At 35.0% G+C, this 18065-nt stretch overlaps 1 protein-coding gene across 7 annotated transcripts in view; it reads left to right on the top strand.

The window, feature by feature from the left end:
* The first annotated feature begins 266 nt into the window (after nucleotides 1–266).
* Nucleotides 267–18065, top strand: part of LOC111054374 (BAI1-associated protein 3) — a 291489-nt gene continuing 273690 nt past the window's right edge. For all 7 annotated transcript variants that reach the window (XM_039429756.1, XM_039429755.1, XM_039429753.1 and 4 more), the window contains exon 1: nucleotides 267–371. The gene's annotated coding sequence lies outside the window, so the exon portion shown is untranslated. The remainder of the gene's footprint in view (nucleotides 372–18065) is intronic.

Here is an 18065-nt window from a genome sequence, read left to right as displayed (position 1 = left end):
GTTCGGTAATGGTTGATAAAATCATCCCTGGTTCGATTGATGGCTTGATTGATGGTTAGTCGAGTGGTGGGGGGTGTGAGGGGCCGGAATTCGAAAATCATTTCGCCGCATATTTCGGAGTTCACATGCAATGTAAACAGCCGTTCATCTTTTTGTGGAGGGAAACATCTTGATAACGAGCAGGGAAAAATTGTGGCGAACAGGTAAAATTGGCGGGGCTGGAGGGAAAAGTGGGTTGCTGGCCCTGTGACGTGTGATTGCTGAGTTCAGTTGGTGCGTAGCTGTGCTGGTAGTGGCTTGCTTCAGCTAACACTGTGATCGGGCTGAGTTCGACCTGTTGAATGCTCTAGGATAGTCTGACCTAACAAACAGTAAATATTTTCATGCCATCTTATCAATGTTGTTGAATGTTGTGGCCATCTCCCTGCAAACTTTCCTCGCTATTTCACTGTGTTTTGCAACGCACCGTGTTGATGTTTGTCGCCTGCTATCATGAGCCCAATGCTTTCCCGAATTTCCCGCTTTTCACTGCAAACTTCTCTTCCCTTCACAATCATATCAAAAATAAACTTCAAGCAGAGTAGTAACAGTTTACTACTTTTCTATTGCAGCCAGATGAGTATTTCATTTACGAGGATCTTCAGATAATGCGAAGAGACGAAACAAAGTTTGTTTCCTCTTCCAAGAAATCTACTTTTATCGCTGCAAAAGATTAACAGCTAGTAATTCCAAAAACCTGAGTTCATTTATGTTCCTGTTTTGTTTTCGATAAAGAAACAAAGCTATTTGGCATGCATATGATTCTAATCGTGACGTTGAACTAAACTAAGATTACTGTGCACTCATCAAGCCAAATTGAGATTATTTGTAATCTTATTCTACAAGTTTCACAATTGTGGTTTTAACTATTATTGAAACTCGGATGAAATTGACTCAATATATCGAACATACAAATGTTTCTGTATTAATTGAAAAAAAGAATCATCAATAAGTAGTAGGACTGTGTTCATAAACGATTCTTGAAAACGTTCTTACCCAACGCTCTTGGAATCTAGAAGAAACGTTATACAAACTTCAATAATACAATTCTAGTATTATTGTAAAATAATAATCATTTTAAATACTACTTATAGAATCGCTCTGATTGGTTCCTGTTATTGGTTTTGGGCGAATAAAGCGTGGTTGGCCAAGAACGTTCTTGGAAATAGTATAGAAATCTTTTTCCACGTCAATGAGGAGAAAAGATTGTTGAATCCTTCCATGGCTATATGCAAACTAATTACTTTTGGTAATTAGATGATTATGAGTGTCTAAGAGAACCTCGGTATAATAAATGTCATACTTTGGAAATAAAAAGATATTCCTGATCATAATTGAAGTCCTTCGTTTTGCTGGACTGGAAAGAAGAGTGCTGTATTCATAATATTCGTGGAAGTATTGCAGCTGTGGGAACTACTGAATAATATGGATTGAGATTATACCCTAAAGGTTTGTTTTAATTCTCGAATAAGAAGATTTTGAGAATTTGATGGGTAATTTAATGTTCCAAACACGAGTTAAATAAGTATTTCTCAGTTTTCTGAGTAAGGTTTCTAATAAATAACTGACTTCAATATCTATGTTGGGTATACCCGACCCTTTTGGGAAATTACACAGAAACTTCATGACATCAGTAATGGTAAGGAGTGATGCGGTCGAGCTGAATGATCTTCAAGAAAAAATAATGCACTATGTAATTTTTATCAATTCAAATACTTTTCCCGTAGAATTTTAAAAATAAGAAACTTACCATTATGTTATTACATTGGGAAGTAGCTTTCATGATAAACTTCGACCATTTCTTTTCGCGATTTAATGATATTCCCGATTTTTTATTCCATAAAAAACTTGAAGTAAAAGTTCTTCCCGTTTTGGACTTCAACCTGTGGTACGTTTCTGGAATTTGTGCTGTGTTAAATGATTAAGTAAATAATATGTGTATATCTCTGATTTAGAAATTGTCATTTAATCGTACACCTTCTCTGATGTGGTTTGCCTTTTGCTCTGTTTTGAATGCTGAAACACTGAAACCACATCCTTCAAAGCATGCCAGAAAGTAAAATAATGATAAAAGCTGTGGTTTCCTCTTGTACTCTCAGTTATTCTTGTCTTGTGAGTGATGTTTTGCTATATCTTTATTCAAATAGTGGTTGACAACTTTTATTTGTGATCATTCATCTCCGTTATTCCATTTCAGACTAGATCAAGTTATAAGTCTCTCAAACACCATATCATCGAATATATTTTATTCAAATTATAATGAGTATCCTCGATGAATAAGGTAATATCAAAGTGATTAACAATAAATAAGAATAATTGTTGAGGAGTATGAATAGTTTCTTGAGTATCTGTGAACTGGGAAAGGTTCTTTTCTCCCTGAGGAATACAGTTGTACCCGAGTGAAGTAGACATTTTCCGAAGGAAGAAAAAGGACCATAGTGTCGTGATGCAAGCAGTATTTTTCCTCCAACGACATCAGTAACTCCAACACCTTACTTATGTTTTTGACTTTACCTTCTTATAATGTGTTGCTCCAAAATCATCACTCTGGCTTCAAACAGATGATGTTTGTCAAGTTCTGTTCAATCTAATAGAATTCGTAAGTACGGCAAAATATCGTACGAACAAAAATCGATGTGTGTGTGTGTGCGGGGCTTCAAACATGATTTCAAACAGATGATGTTTGTCAAGTTCTGATTAATCTAATAGAATTCATAAGTACAGCAAAACATCGTACGAACAAAAATCGATATGTGTATGTGCGGGGCTTTAGGGAGCTTTGAGTCGGTCGGTTATCAACTACTCTTGAAGGAAAATCTTGCTTTCAAATATTTTATATAGCCTAACAATAAAATTCTTCCTGGTATTTATATGGATATTCTCAAGTTCAGAATAATAATATGAAAAAGTTTGAATGAACATAGTTTGAAAACCCAACATTACCCAACATAGGCAAGCTAGACATACATCGATTAATGTTCGTAAGATTTTTGCCGTCCTTATAAATTCTATTAGATTAGACAGATGATGTCAAACAAGTGATGTTTGTCAAGTTCCATTTAATCTGATAGAATTTATAAGGACGGCAAGAAATCTTACGAACATTAATCGATGTGTATGAGGCGAGTCGGCAGAGCAGGAAGCTTGGCTGGGTTGGCGTTCAGGGATCAGCTGATAATCAGCCAATCGGAGGGCTTCCTGCACTGCCGACGCGTTTGAAAAACGCCTCGTGTGGCTTGGTCCTTACTATCAAAAAGAAATGACTTGAAAAATAATAGACCCAAGATTTATCAGATATTGCTTGGGTTTGAAAGTGTAATCTTCACAATTATGCCGTGGATGGTTGAATTCAGTCACATGATGAATGATGGAATCATTTAATTACGTTACTTTCAGTTTCATCATAAATGATTCATTACCATCATAAATGCTGAAATTATTTTCATCACGTTACTTCCAGTACACAAGAGGGAAACTCTGTTTTTTCTTCCTCTTGTATCTTTCTTTTTTGAGACTTAACAATTACTTTCAGTGTTTTAGTCTTGTAAGAGAAGACAAAATTAGTAGATCCCAACCAGTAGTACAATAGTATAATGATTCCCCAGTATTTGATTATATTGGAGAGTAGAAAAGACTGAAATACAAGTGATGGAGGGAAGAAATATCGATCAAATTATCGAAGACATGGAAAAAGCCAACTTCAAACTGAAATACAACTGCAACGTAGTTCAACTTACTATCAACATTTCTGAAATTCAAATTTATAAAATTGGCTCCATCATTATTCATCGATGTGGGACCAATCATTTTCTACCGCCTCATCGCCTTACTTGAATCGGCATGCTGAATAGGACTGAAGGAATATTTCTTCAGAGATTTGCCTTTTTCTTTGCTCAGATCTTAAAAGAAGAAGAGTCGGAAGAAACGGAACGAATTTCAGCTTTCACTCGTTTCTTTTCCGTTATTAATTAGCCGTATAACCAGCGCCATTCGTCGGGCTACTTTCTTTTAATTAGCTACATTGTTCCAAAAATTCGCTCACTAGGTTCGCTGAATTCGAGCCATCAATCTGAACGCCTCAAGCTGAATGGGGAAGTGTTTGCATTTGTGCCCGCGTCTAATGAAAAGGCAGTCTTTTGATTGCTCTAAAATCCGCTGCATGCAATTATGAAATGTAGTCAACCTAATGCTGAAGACAAGCTGGCTCATTATAATTGGGAGCTGGTTTCCTCGTTTGGTATTTCAGAATGATTTTTAAACATACTTTTTTATGGGACTAATTATCAATTTCCACAGTCTCGCAATTGACATATAAAATTACTTTCTCCTGTGGGTTTTTCAGCAGAAGGAGTTATAATGAAGTATATACTGTAAGTACAACCACCTCTAACTGAGTACCATCCCTAGGAAAAGTCGCTTAGTTAGTTCATTGAACTTGTCAGCCCGAATTAGGCTATAAGGTACGGTTACCCTGATAAATGGCATATAGTAAGATATAGATGACTCTGACGAAAGATAAGATAGTTCATTAAGAACTTGGAATGATTTGATATTAATTTATTTTTTTCTGCCGAGGATGATGCCATATGTTCATGGACTAGTTCATGAGTGATGATTTATCATAATCATGTGAATTTTCTATCATTGTTGTATGAATGCACCTAGGATGTAGATGGATTCCAAACCACCGGAAAGTACCAGGTTTTAAAGCCTATGCCAAAACAGTTTTGTGGGTTATTGTTCATCAATTGCAATGGAACACAACCTCCAAGTTACAATTTTACAGTACAGAATGTCTCTGGTTTGGTTCTTTCATCAGGAAATATGTACATCAGGAAGGAATAGATTATGTCAATCTTTCTCAACCTTTTTAGAAGTAGAACTACTGCTTCATTCTAATCCTGCACCCTCTTCGTACAGTCTTTTTATACCTCTACTATTATCGTTTTTTTTACCTTGAAACCTCCTCTGTCTATCATTAAAATTAAATCAGAAACAAACACTATAGTCACAAACAAAAAACGTTCGTGAAGAGAGCAATGTACCTTCCATGTAGAGAGTTATGAGTAAGGACTCTGTTATGCAGAATGAATGTTCTGATAAACAAGCCGGCAACCAAAAACACTGCAAGCTTTATCAGTGAATACAATTTAATTGAATTTAAGGCTCCAGGTTGGAGCGAAGCAAAGAGAGATAAATTTATACTGGGCTCAATAGAGAAAGGAAATGGGGAGAGTGAGAGAAAGATTGAGAGGGTGAGGATCACTAACTAACCTTGTATCTGTTTCTCAGGGTCCCGTCACTTTAGCAGATACGTTCCTGTTTTATAGCAGAACATTTTCATTAGAACGCATTCTCCTATTCACATGCAATTTCAGTTGACAAAGTAGTTTTGTTTACAGCTTCATTAATGTGATTATTTCATTACTAGTGTTCAGACATCAGAGTAGAGTAGAGTTACAATAGTGGAGAAAAAAAAATGGAGAATGTCTCACTCATTTTCCAAATCTATTGGGAATATAGTGATAAGTCTATTATACCTCTACTCTCAAGGCTAGTTTAATGGTTAATTGAATACCCCATGAAGTGAAAGATCTCACATAGTGGAATTCTGGAGTAGTTCTTACATATGGAGTAGATCTTTCAGAAATTTCTGCTTACTAGTTGATTTTCTTGATTATTCTTGTTAATTTTGATTCTTTAGATTTGCATATTTGAGATTTTACAGTACTGATCATCGATTCAAAAAAAGCTCAAAAACTCAACATATTGTGTTATTCTCATGGTGAAGTAATATTATAACGTGTGACCCATATATTTGAAAATCTCATATTTTCGAGAATCTCTGTGAGTAGATAGTGGAATATGACATCCATTACAGCGATACTCACGCACATTTGGTTAGCCTAATAATAAACACAACTCGAACATATCACAAGTGGAGAGGAGGCCTACCTGATTTCAGCTTCAAGCTGATTCCGCTAGTAGTTCTAAATGTGGCAGCTGAGCTGTCCTACTGCAGTTGAAACAGTGACAGTGACTGTCAGTGCCGTGGTATCACCGACATTTTCAAATTAAAAGGGTTTCCCGCCGCAGGTTTTGGCAATGCCACTGCACTCAAAGGTCAGGTGTCAGCCAGTGAAAGAGAGAAAGATTGGAAGGGAAGAGGGATAGTGAGAGAGATAGAGATATGCACAAAGAGACAAAGAAGTAGAGGAAGGGAGAGGAAAGATATAGAGATATAAGATTCAAGAGGTTATCATCATTCAAGAGGAAGACACAGCGGAAGAGAAACGGATAGAGATTATTGTAGTCAGTAAGAGAGAAGGAAACAGTTGGAGAAAGAAGGAGACAAACTTAGTAAGAATTACATTAGATTCGGAATTAATTTATGAGAATGGATATACTCTACTACTCTACTCAGGATTCATTAAGAGTAAGACTGGAAGAGATGATATTGACTTATAATGAGAAGAATATGGGGAAGGGATAAGGATAGCATGTATGGGAAAGAATATATTTAATAAGACAATTGAAGAAAGATAATAAGAAAAGGTGGAGGAGAGGCGTGTATCGAGAAAATAAGGGGAGAGAATTGAGTTGGATATAAGGAAGAGTAATAAGATGAAAGTGAGGTGGAGTGAAGAATAGTGGACGAAATTGGGAAAGAAAAATAATTTATTATGAAAATCGGCTGGACTATAATAAGAGTGGAAAATGAGGGAGTAGCACGGAAAAATAGAAGAAAAAGGAAAAAGTAGAAAAAGGAGAGAGTGATAGTCATTTAGGTGAAAGAATGGGAGGTTCCTTCATTTATGTAGATTGCAATATATGCTGGCTTGGATTCTAGTATGAGATTTGAGCTGGGATTTGAGGAAGAAAAATAGTGAGAAAAAGATAAATACAAAGATAAGTACAAAGTAATAGGGAAAGAATATAAACAGTGGATATATAATAAGGGGAGAGCATTCTCAAGAAGTAAGGCAGATTTAATAGATAACAGTAATGTAAAGTTAGAGAGAGGTGAAAAGAAGGAGCTGGAGCTGGAGAAGTAGAATAGAGAGAACTGAGAAAGGAGGTGAAGAGAGAGAAATAAGAGAGATGAGTGGTGAAGGGAGACAGAAATAACAATGAGAGAGAAGGGATGCAAAATTCAGTCACGTTTGCTTATATTTTCTGCGGTGCGTATTTTAGAGTGATTGTCACTCAAACATGTTAGTCTCAAAGTAAGCAGGATCAACACATTTCTGAAAAAGGGATGCGTCGAAAATATCACGCATACAAATTAGATTGCTGAAATTCGGGTGAACTCGAGTGTATTTTGATTTTGTAGCAACAGTGTATTATGATTTACAGACTGTTTAATGTGAGAAGGGATGATTGCTTTATCCTGGAATTGAAGCTTCATGGCATTTTCACGTGTGGAGGTTAACAGATAGAACAAGATTTAATGTAAAAACATGATTGTTCTTTCAAGAACAAGGGTTTAGTAATAGAACAACACGTTCCTGAGCGAAACCTTTGTATAGTTGATCAGCTACTGTTTCTATAGATAGGTAGAATAGATTTACAACTCCACAGTACAGATTTTTCAATGCTCCCAACTCCTAAAACTCTCCTATTTTTGAAATAAACATGACGTGATTAGAGCGGTTCTTATATCCCATGTATTAATTCTTTCATCTTCAAAAATTATCTCATGTTTAGAATAAACATGTCGTGATTAGAGCGGTTGTTGTATCTCATGTATCAATTCATTAATCTTCAAAAATTATCTCATGTTTAGAATAAACATGACGTGATTAGAGCTGTTTTTGTATCTCATGTATCTTGTAGTTTAACTTCTATCCACCTCAATCTACACGCAGTGTATATGTTCTTCCCCATCATACACAAAAGAAAACTGGTCAAAATATAATCTATACATTTATAATTCAGCGAGATAGGACCTATAAATGCGATTTTCACAGACGTAGAGTTTCATTCTTCAAACTGAATGGCTCAGACCATAAGCAAACAATTAAAATTTCACAAGATAATGTATCTAAAATGTAATTACAATGGAGTAGGTTCATTTTCATCTGAAAATTTGAGATATTACTGATGATTCAATGTGAGTTAATGTGTGATTTCAATTTGTATATTTTTCATCAGCTTCGAATTCTATTGTCTTGAGGAATTCTAGGTGGAATTCATTGAATATAGTCATAAGTCAATTGTATCAACCATCCTCATTACGATAATAAACTTCCAGCATCATAGTTGATCAAATGCAAATTATTTATATTCCAAATGAAATGACACTTGACTACCAAAAGTAATAAATGATGTGATCAATGGAAAATATTTTCCCGCATGGATCAGTGCGTTTGGGAAGATTAACTAAAAAGATTAAAGATAAAATATGTCCATTTTATGACTCACAGAACAAAAAAAAATAGCAATTATCGATGAAAGACCAGTATATGAAAGTAAGTATTTTCTCCTCACATGAATTACCGTTTGAAAATACCATATTATCCCCAGCCACAAGATCAAAATGATTTAAGTTCAGTGTTCAATTAGAAATTATTAGAGGCACGATAATGAGAGAACCCAGGCAGGCTTGAACACGACTTGAACCCTCATGATAAGGGAATATCATTTTGTTACTCTGGATTAGTGAGAATTGTTTACAACTTTATAGAGACAAATTTATTACTTTGTTTAGTCAAACGAACTTTTGCATTAAATTTGTTGTTAATACTCTCAAAGCTTGCATATTTGAATGAGATAGGATTTATCGATAATATCATAAATGATAAAGTTTGTATCATTGGATAAACTGTATTATTATTACGTAATATCTTGAACGTTGGTTACGACGAGCCTATTCCAAACACAAGTGGAGTGAATGATTTGTAAAGTTTTACATTCTTGAAGAAGAAGAATAAACTGCCTCCTAAATCAAATCGTGCATCTTGGACCGATAGATCCGAGTTTTTTACTGCTGATTGATGGCATGAATTATTCACCTCCTCCATTTGTTGGATGGAAAACAAATCGTTATCGTACCACTACAGCTAACAATGATCTGAATAAAACTCGGTGTCTATTGAAATTGAATCCAATTTTGGTCACCATCACTAAACTGAATTGTTTTTTGATAATAGCTGAATTTATTATTTGAAAACTGATTTCTTGTATAGTGAGATTCACTTTAAACTGACAGCATTCCTCGTAAATAACATATTATGTGCTTCCTATTCAAGTCACCTATAGCTGCATGCTCACATGTTTCTATGAGAGGTTTCTGTTCTTTTTGATCCACCTTTCAAATACTTAACTTTGGCAACATCAATTTCCATTATAGTATTTTCTTCCAATAATTTGTCTGTGTTCTCCTTTGTAACATTGTGTCCTGTTTACAGCTGCCTCCGATTGAGATGAATTTATTTGTAAAAATCAATAGAATATTGATGTAACAATTTCTCAAATGGAAAGTAACATTTTCAATGCTTTTTATTTCCATGCTCATGATAATTTTCGAATGTGTTGGTTGGTATTCCATGTCATTTCATACAGATTATTACTTCCACTGCTCAACGACTCAAGTGCCAGTCACAGGTAATTGTTTCTCGCTTGATTATGAATATCCTGCTCTCTCTCACTCTATCTCTTTCTCTCTCTCTCTCTCTTCGTCTTTTCCAGTTCTGTGTTCATGTGAAATAAATCATTTTTTCTTTTTCCAAGAAGCAACAATTATCTATTGAAGCTTCACCAATTTGAGTAGAGTACTCGATTTACAATATTATATACGGAATTCATATTGCTTCCTCCTTCCGAATAATTCTTCATAATTTGTAGAAGTAATTGAATAAAATTGACTATATTGTCATTTACTGTAAATTAAGTCAGCATATGCTGCAATTTACATAAATAGAGAAATCCAATCTTATAGCTCTTCCTATTTCTCTCTTGCACTTACAAATAACTGAACAATCCAATCACTGCAGAAAAACCTCACAATCAGAATGTTTCCTTCCCATTCGCCATCATCGATGGATGTAGATTTAAGATCCAATAAAGCTAGATCAAGTCGTTCGTTGCATGGAGTGTGGTGGAGAAGGGGGAGGAGGAGTAGGAGGTGGATGAGTAGGAGGAGGCTCTCCAATTCGGCACCTCAGCTGTCAACATAAAGCCTCTCTCATCGAAGTCACAGTCCTCCCTTCCCCCCACCACCTATCTTTCATCAGAAGAAGACAGTAGAGAAGATTGATAGACTTTTCTTACCGATGATGAACGGGAGTGTGAGAGAGAGTGTAAGGAGGGAGATTTGGGAGGTGGAGTGGGAAGATTCAACTTGCAGGGCAGGAAAACAGTGCAAGCCGTGAAAATCTCATGAAAAAATCATGACCTCACTCTTGGCTCCGGTAATTTCTTATCTAAAACCAGATTTTGTTGTCTCTCGAAAAACAAGATAAACGTGATTATTCGCACTCGCACCACCCAGTTGTTATTCATATGCGCGTTTTGTTGCCTGGAAACGAGGGCTATTGAATATTGAGAGGTTATCGTTGTTGAGGGGCCTCGTGGCATGTATTCAAGAAAATAGAATAAAGTAGGGCTGGAACGTGCATAAAATTCGTAGACACACGATGTGCGATGAAAACGCTTTTTGAACAATGTCGACTCATACATATCGAAATGGCGGTGGATCGAAGCCAGCTTGTAGCAATATTCTGGCATATGTCCGGTGTATGCGTTTATAGGATTTTCCACCAATAGCAGTCAGTAATAGATTCCGGTTCGTGCTCCACAGCTACGAGAAAATCCTCAAATATCAACTTCTGCTGTATTGTATTTTTCGAAAAAAAATTAGAATCGAGGAAAATTGTATTTATAATTAGTTGTTAATGAGTTGATGGTTGTTAATCAGAGGAAAGTTTGTATCTATAATTGGTTGTTTATGAGTAAGTAAGTAAATAAATTTGTATTTGCTAAAAGAAAAATGTTTTTTTGGTTGTCGTCATCAAAAAAGAGTTTCAAAACGGTTTTCATAATCCAATACTACCTTTTTTCCACTTATGCAAAAATTTTTGTTCTTCGTGGCACAGTGTAGAGCTAAATCTCAGCATTTTAGTGACTAAAATTTTGAATTCTGACTCAATAATTATTATGTAAATGATATTATTTATATTTTGGAGTGAGCCTTAAATTCTCTTCTCTGAACATATTGATTTACTTGCTATATCGTCACAGAGTTTACTGACCTATACAGCAAAATGATGTGCTATAATGGTCTAATAGTATCCAACCCGCATATTTCTCCCAATTCTGGACCCAAATATGATGAAATTCTCCATTAAAGACATAAAAACTTCATCCTTTGCTCTCACTGTACTACTATTATCTTTCAAATGTCACTTGAAAATGACTCGAAAGTGTGTAAAATAAAAAAAAAAAAAACAAATGTTAAAAAGATATCAACTTTCTTTAGGCATTGCCGACTACACAGTGTTAGTATTTGTATACTGTTTGCCTCTAGAAAGACTGTAATGAAACACTGCTTGGATTATTCGAGGCGAGGTTGTCATTTTCACTATTTATAAGCAATATCGGGGGATCGAGCTTTGCTCTGGAGTGTAAAAGCATAAACATTTTTAACGAAAGGTTGAATTTATAGTTTATATTTATTTATCTAATTTCTCAGTCGTACAATTAGTTTTACAGTTATATGAGGAGGCACAACAGGCTTATGCCCAAAACTGTCCCTTTTCAAATTTATACTACAGTCCAAAACAAAATCTAGGTTAAGCTATTATCACTCATCAAAATAACAATTTATTCACACTTCAAAAAACAAACACATCATCAGTTACAAATAGATACACTAAGAACTCGATTTAGAATGATATACTATGTTTGCTATAATATTTGTCAATATACTATGAACTCTTCTACACCAACAGCATCCAGTTACTATTTCGGACTTTCTGAAGTAAACATTTTTTCTAAAAAAGAGAAATAAACGAAAATAAGTTTCTCTTGCTGAATTTTTCTTCTCGTGAGATCAGCTGGATGATCCCACACAGATGCACTCGTTCACTCACTTCCACGGTATAGACAGACGACAAAATTTCCAGCTGTTTTTCCAAGGATGTATTTATCCTTTTAATGTCCTTCAGCGAGTTATCCCAGGATTGAGACCTAGAGCAATCAAATCTTCATATCATAAACCATTTTGTTCCAAATTTCGTGAAATCGTTAGAGCCGTTTTCGAGATCCGGTCACACATATATATATATATATATATATATATATATATATATTGTCACGTTATTCTTTATATTTAAATAACGATTAGCCTCCTGCTTGGCATCAGTCGGTAAAGCATGAGATTTGATATAATTAGGTCGTGGTTTTCTAATAGTATTCAGTCTTAAAAAATCTTGATAGGCCTAGGTATGGGCTTCTCCTATAACTCTTGTAATTCAATAAAAAATAAATATATATATAAATATGATACTTATACAATAGTGTTGAGGAATAATAAATAAATTGCACACCATAAACGTTTCATACATATATTACACAAATAATGCAAAAAATAAAGCGAGGCAAAAAATATATAAAGAGCGATAAAAAAATATAATATAAAAATAGAACAATAATTGAAATCAATAAAATATCACAGGCTAAACTTTATATTCTAGATTTATGGCACGAATCATTACCATGTGCCTTATCTTAAAATCATATGCATTCTTTTGCATGTAGTTGCGATATGCGCTTGCTAATACTTGTCGACTTAGACAATTCAATTAAAAATGGGTGCTTTAAGATCAGCTTGATAAATTAGCCACTAATAATCCAAATATATATATTAAAATCTCTAGTACTTAGTAGATTTCTTTGTATCGAATATATATTTTTATCTCAGGGTGCAAGATTCGGCACCTGACGGAATAGGTAGAGCCATTCATCTAGTGAATTAGAGCTATAATAAATTATCGCAAATTGTATTGCAAAAAATTAAATATCATATGCATATGTTTTAATAGCCTAGGTTTTGTACTTCTTTGATTTAATAGAAATTTCTGAAATATTGATCTATATTTTTCTTTCAATGAAATACCTTTAATACTAATTTTACTTGCGCAAGTATTACTCTTATTAATTTCTTAATTTATAATAAAAACCCTTTCGGCGAGCTAGCTTTGATTATTAGATTAATTCGAAGCACTAGGGCGCCCATCACTAATTCAAATTTATCACTCACGTGTCGAAAATCTTCTTGTAAGCCGCCGATGTCGATCCAACTCCATGTGGTCCGGGAATATGGTAGCCGGAATCGTCTCCTCCAAGGGGTTATAAATTTAATTAAAAATTAAAATGACTTCTGCTTCACAATAGCATCACGAAGTCTTTTAAGAAATTTAATAATTTACTTTAACTTTAACTTTTTCAAAATCATTAGTAAGGTACTACGCTCTAAAATATTTGGGGTCCTCTTATGGTGGCATTTGGCTGGCGAGTCTCGTTCTCCTTTCTCAAGTTTTACAGATCCTATTTCCGACTTTCAAATTAGCATAAAATTTAAATATCTTAGTCCTCCGCCATTTAGGTTCAAATAGATCTTACAAAAAATGCCAAAATATTGCTTAGATTGTATGATTAATAATTTCTTTGCTTTCGAGCCATATCGATAACATAGACTGTATAACAATTCAACATAGATTCCGAACATTTATAGAAATATATATAAATATTTTTGAATTGGCCTACAATTGCCGCCTATTAACTGCCGTTTTACTATTGGTGCATGCAAATTTTATTCGGTATTCATGCGCCTGGTACCTCTTATTTCCTGAATACATTAAATTATTTTTATTTGGTTTTTTATTTATGCTCTTTACATGCTAGCTAATATTCTATACATTAATATTAATTCCATGCTACTTAATAATTAGCCACGTGATCAGGTGTTTTTTCACATTGCACACCATCTGATTGCAATAAAGCTCTGCCAGGGGTTTTGGTCAGATTCTACGTTTCTCGGTTTGATCGATCTCTAGGTCACCGATCCGTGAATACATGTACATAACCTCAATCTTCAAATATTTTATATAATAATCTATTTATGAGCAATAAAATTCCTTCAAATCCTTTTTAGGTTTTTGTACCATTTAGCCAGAACAAGCTGATGCTATCTAATCTTAGGTATTATCTATTTGGCGATATTAGCCAGTTACTTTATTTTCAGACCTATTACTGTTTCTGTTAGGGCTTTTTATCTACCCAGATTTAATACTTTACACGCGCCCCTGGGTTGAATTCAAAATATTGGAGAATCACAATGTTTTTAATGAAAACCCACCTTCAATACATCGATATACACTATACTTTATTTATAAATTATACTCTCATACTTCTATCACAGTTCGCAGACATATTTGCTGCATCTCCTTTATACCTTTATCAAATACAATAACAATTCTCCTCCTCAACACACATAAAATATCATAAATATAAACTTCTAAACGCACTCCTCCTGACAACACTTAAAACATAGTAATTTTTAAATTCGCCGCTTGCAGGGCCGCCAACCTAACTACACACATTTCATAATTCTCATGAATGATTCCTTTTAGACAGTAATTTCGATTCACAAAACTTCTGGGCTTATATCTTATAGTATTTCTTAGGTCTTAATATAAATAATTTTTTATACATCAGGTACAATACTTTTCCTTTGCTAATGGCTCTTTGGTTTTTTGGTAGCTTGTATTCACTTTAAGTCTTTTCAGGTAACAAACGTGGCATAATTAAAAGTAATAAATATAAAACATATAAATAAATATACCGACATTAATAAATATGATAAATAACAATAATAAATAACAATGATAAATAACAATTTTCGGGGTAACCATACTTTTTTATAATCATATGTTTGCAGGCATTACATATTTGATTCAGGTGGCCTTGCCCAGCTGGTCACTGATTCTACAGAATTTGCTGTCGAATTTCATAATTAACCTAACTGCTGCATTTTTTTCCTTTTAAAGGTAATTAACAAATTTTAAATATTCTATCCCCGCTTGTGTCCTTTTTTATTTGATGTATCTTATTTAATTACATAATTAAAAATTAATCTTTTTCTTGTTGCAGGCTTCTAACGGTTGGAAGGAATTAAAACACTGGATTGTTGCCATGCGGTCCTATGCCAAGATTAAAATTTATTAAGGAAGGTTAGTAATCGGTTTGATAATAATGTTTTCCTTGATTTCTTATCATTTATTTCAAATTTTTGATGATATTTCATGTAGAATTGTTGTGATTTACTTGCATTCTGTTTGTAGTTGTTGCTGTAGGCCGTTCGGTTATCTGCTGTCCGGTTGTTTGTTGAGGCTGTCCTAATTGATAATCATTTTCATCATAAATTTAAAGCCCTTGTATCTGGTGTATTCCTTTTAATCCATTCTTTTTCCAATCAATCTGTACTCTTAACTCATCCTTCCTTTCATTATTTTCATCTAATATTCTTAATTTCGGCTCATTATAACTCATTAGGCTTACAACAATAAACATTCTTATAATAATATTAAATTTCCAATTATCAATCACAGATTCATTTAATAATAACAATACAATATTTTCCGTCATATCTACAACACACTCTTTTATTAATATCACAGTCATAACCAACATTACACACAATATCAAAACATTTATCATCTTTTCAATAGCATAATATCCAGGTACTTTCACTTTCTTAATATTATTTTTTAATTCTTCCAATCTTATTAGCTTTCTATCCTTTATCAACCTCCATAAATAGTCCACTTTATTATTATCCAGGCATGAATCAGTAGTAGTCATAGTAGTAGCTCCGTTTTTATCCCATTCATTACATCCGTTTTTATCACATTTCTTTAGCCCATTCTTCCGGTCACATCGTTGATCATCTTCTTTAAAACGAATGTGCCGCGGATGCATGCTCTGTTCCTGTTCTCCTCGGTTTTGGTTCGATGTCCTCCTTTGCCTCTTGAAGCGTGCATGCGGCCGGTATGCGCGCGCGTGGTTCCTCCTTCGTCGCTTCTTCCGCCTCCGGGCCTTGCGATGCATGTTCCTTCGGTCATGTAGTCCGTCCTCCTCGTCCTGATGCCGGTCGGGTGTCCTCGGGCGCCTCCGTCTCCGGGCCTTGTGATGGGCGCTCCTCTTGTCCTGGATGCCGTCCTCCCTGGTGTCATCCTCTTGGTCCTCCATCCTGGGTTCCTTGGGGTGCTGTGGGGTCGAATGATGTGCGGGTGCGGTGGCGGTCTCTTGATGCGCGAGTGTGACTTTCAAAGCGGGTAGTATGGTGGCGGTCTCTTGATGTGCAGGCTGCTCTACCTGCGGTGATTGGACTTCGGTGGGAAACAGGATACTTAATATGGGTTGATGTTTGCGGGTTGTTTTAATTTCATGGTGGGCGGCGGTTTTTGATGGTAGGCTGTCTTGTATTGACTTCTGTTTTTCTAATATTTTCGGTAAATCATTACTAAAGGTGGTGTATGATGCTGAAATATCTTGATTTTCTTTGTTTGTTTCATTGGAGCTTGTAGGTGTTATCTCGGGGGTATCATATAGTCCTGGTTTATTAGCTGTAGTTTTCTGTATCTCTGGTGGCGGGTCGTTGGGTGCTGGGTTCCGGGTTTTTTGTTGATTCAATCCTATTGCATGCGCTAATGTATAATTTGTACTTACTTCTTGAGGTGGCGGTTTATAATTTCTGTTGTAATTGTTTTGTGTGTGATTATTATGTGAGTTTAATCGATCACGGCCATCATAGTGATTCCTACGATTGCTCTGCTGGGCATAGTGGTTGGTTGTACGATTTTGAAATTTTTCATTATTCCAGTTACCATTTTGCCTGTGCTCATAGCGGCGTTCAAATTGAGGAGCAGATCGGTAGCGATCATATGATACCGGTTCATAATTTTGGCTGTTATACTGATTAAATTTTGAGTTATGTAGATTTGGTGCGTATCTCTGGTCTGAACGGTGGTTTGATATTGCCATTGCAGACTGTATGCCATATAAATGATTTATCAGCTGCTTACAATCAGTAATGGGTTGTGTGGCGAGTGCCATTCTAACTTGATACGGTAGCTTCTTTAAAATAATACTTGCTAATGCCGATTCATTAATGGGCTCGCTCAATTGAGAATTTTTAAACTGTAGGGCAGTGACGAAAGTGGTACATGCACCGTCTAAGTTAGGGTTGAAATCGCATGATATAATGTCCGCTAGCATGTCCAACTGTTTACTTCTGCTCCAATACTGTTCCAGGAAGACAGCGACAAACTCATCCAATGATGTAAATTCATGGGCTCTACTCCGAAAGAACATCAGGGGTTCGCCAATCAATAAATTAGTCAAACGAAGACGCCAAAAATTCCAAGAGGTAGGTGCAAGAGTTTGTACTAATTTTATCTGATCAATGAATGGTTGAGGTTGCAAATGGCGATCAGTATTATCAAATTTTCCCAGTCCTTGTAATATACTATGTACGTTGAGGTTGTCTGTTTGAATCCCTTGAGGTCGTTGTTGAATATGATTTTCTAATGCTATTATTTTTTCCTGTGTTATCTGCCATTGACTATTATGTGTAATTTTATTTGCGTTTATTTCTTGATTTAATTGAGTCAGAGTGGATTTTTGAATTAGTAGAGTTCCGTTTAAAGCTTTACAGGTTTCTGTATTTTGATTTATGCTACCTTGCAGTTGGTTCATTTTTGTGGACATATTAATCTGTTTATTTTGTATTTCTTTAATACTGTTAATATTTTGTCAACTGTAGTTGTTAAGGTTTGATTGGCAACGGTAATTTGTTTGTGGATTTCTTGGTGGCAATCGGCCTTAATGTTATTTGTTATATCCTGAATGGGTGTAGTGATTTGTGTGGTTAGGTTATCTATCCTTTCATTGAGTTCACATGTAACCGTATCCAACCTTTCCGATAATCCTGCCGTAACTTTATCCTGACTTTCTTTTTGTAG

The sequence above is a fragment of the Nilaparvata lugens genome, chromosome 5, assembly GCF_014356525.2.
Source record: "Nilaparvata lugens isolate BPH chromosome 5, ASM1435652v1, whole genome shotgun sequence".
Taxonomy (NCBI): domain Eukaryota; kingdom Metazoa; phylum Arthropoda; class Insecta; order Hemiptera; family Delphacidae; genus Nilaparvata; species Nilaparvata lugens.
Note: the sequence above shows the minus strand (reverse complement) of the source record. Positions and strands in the feature narration are given on the sequence as shown.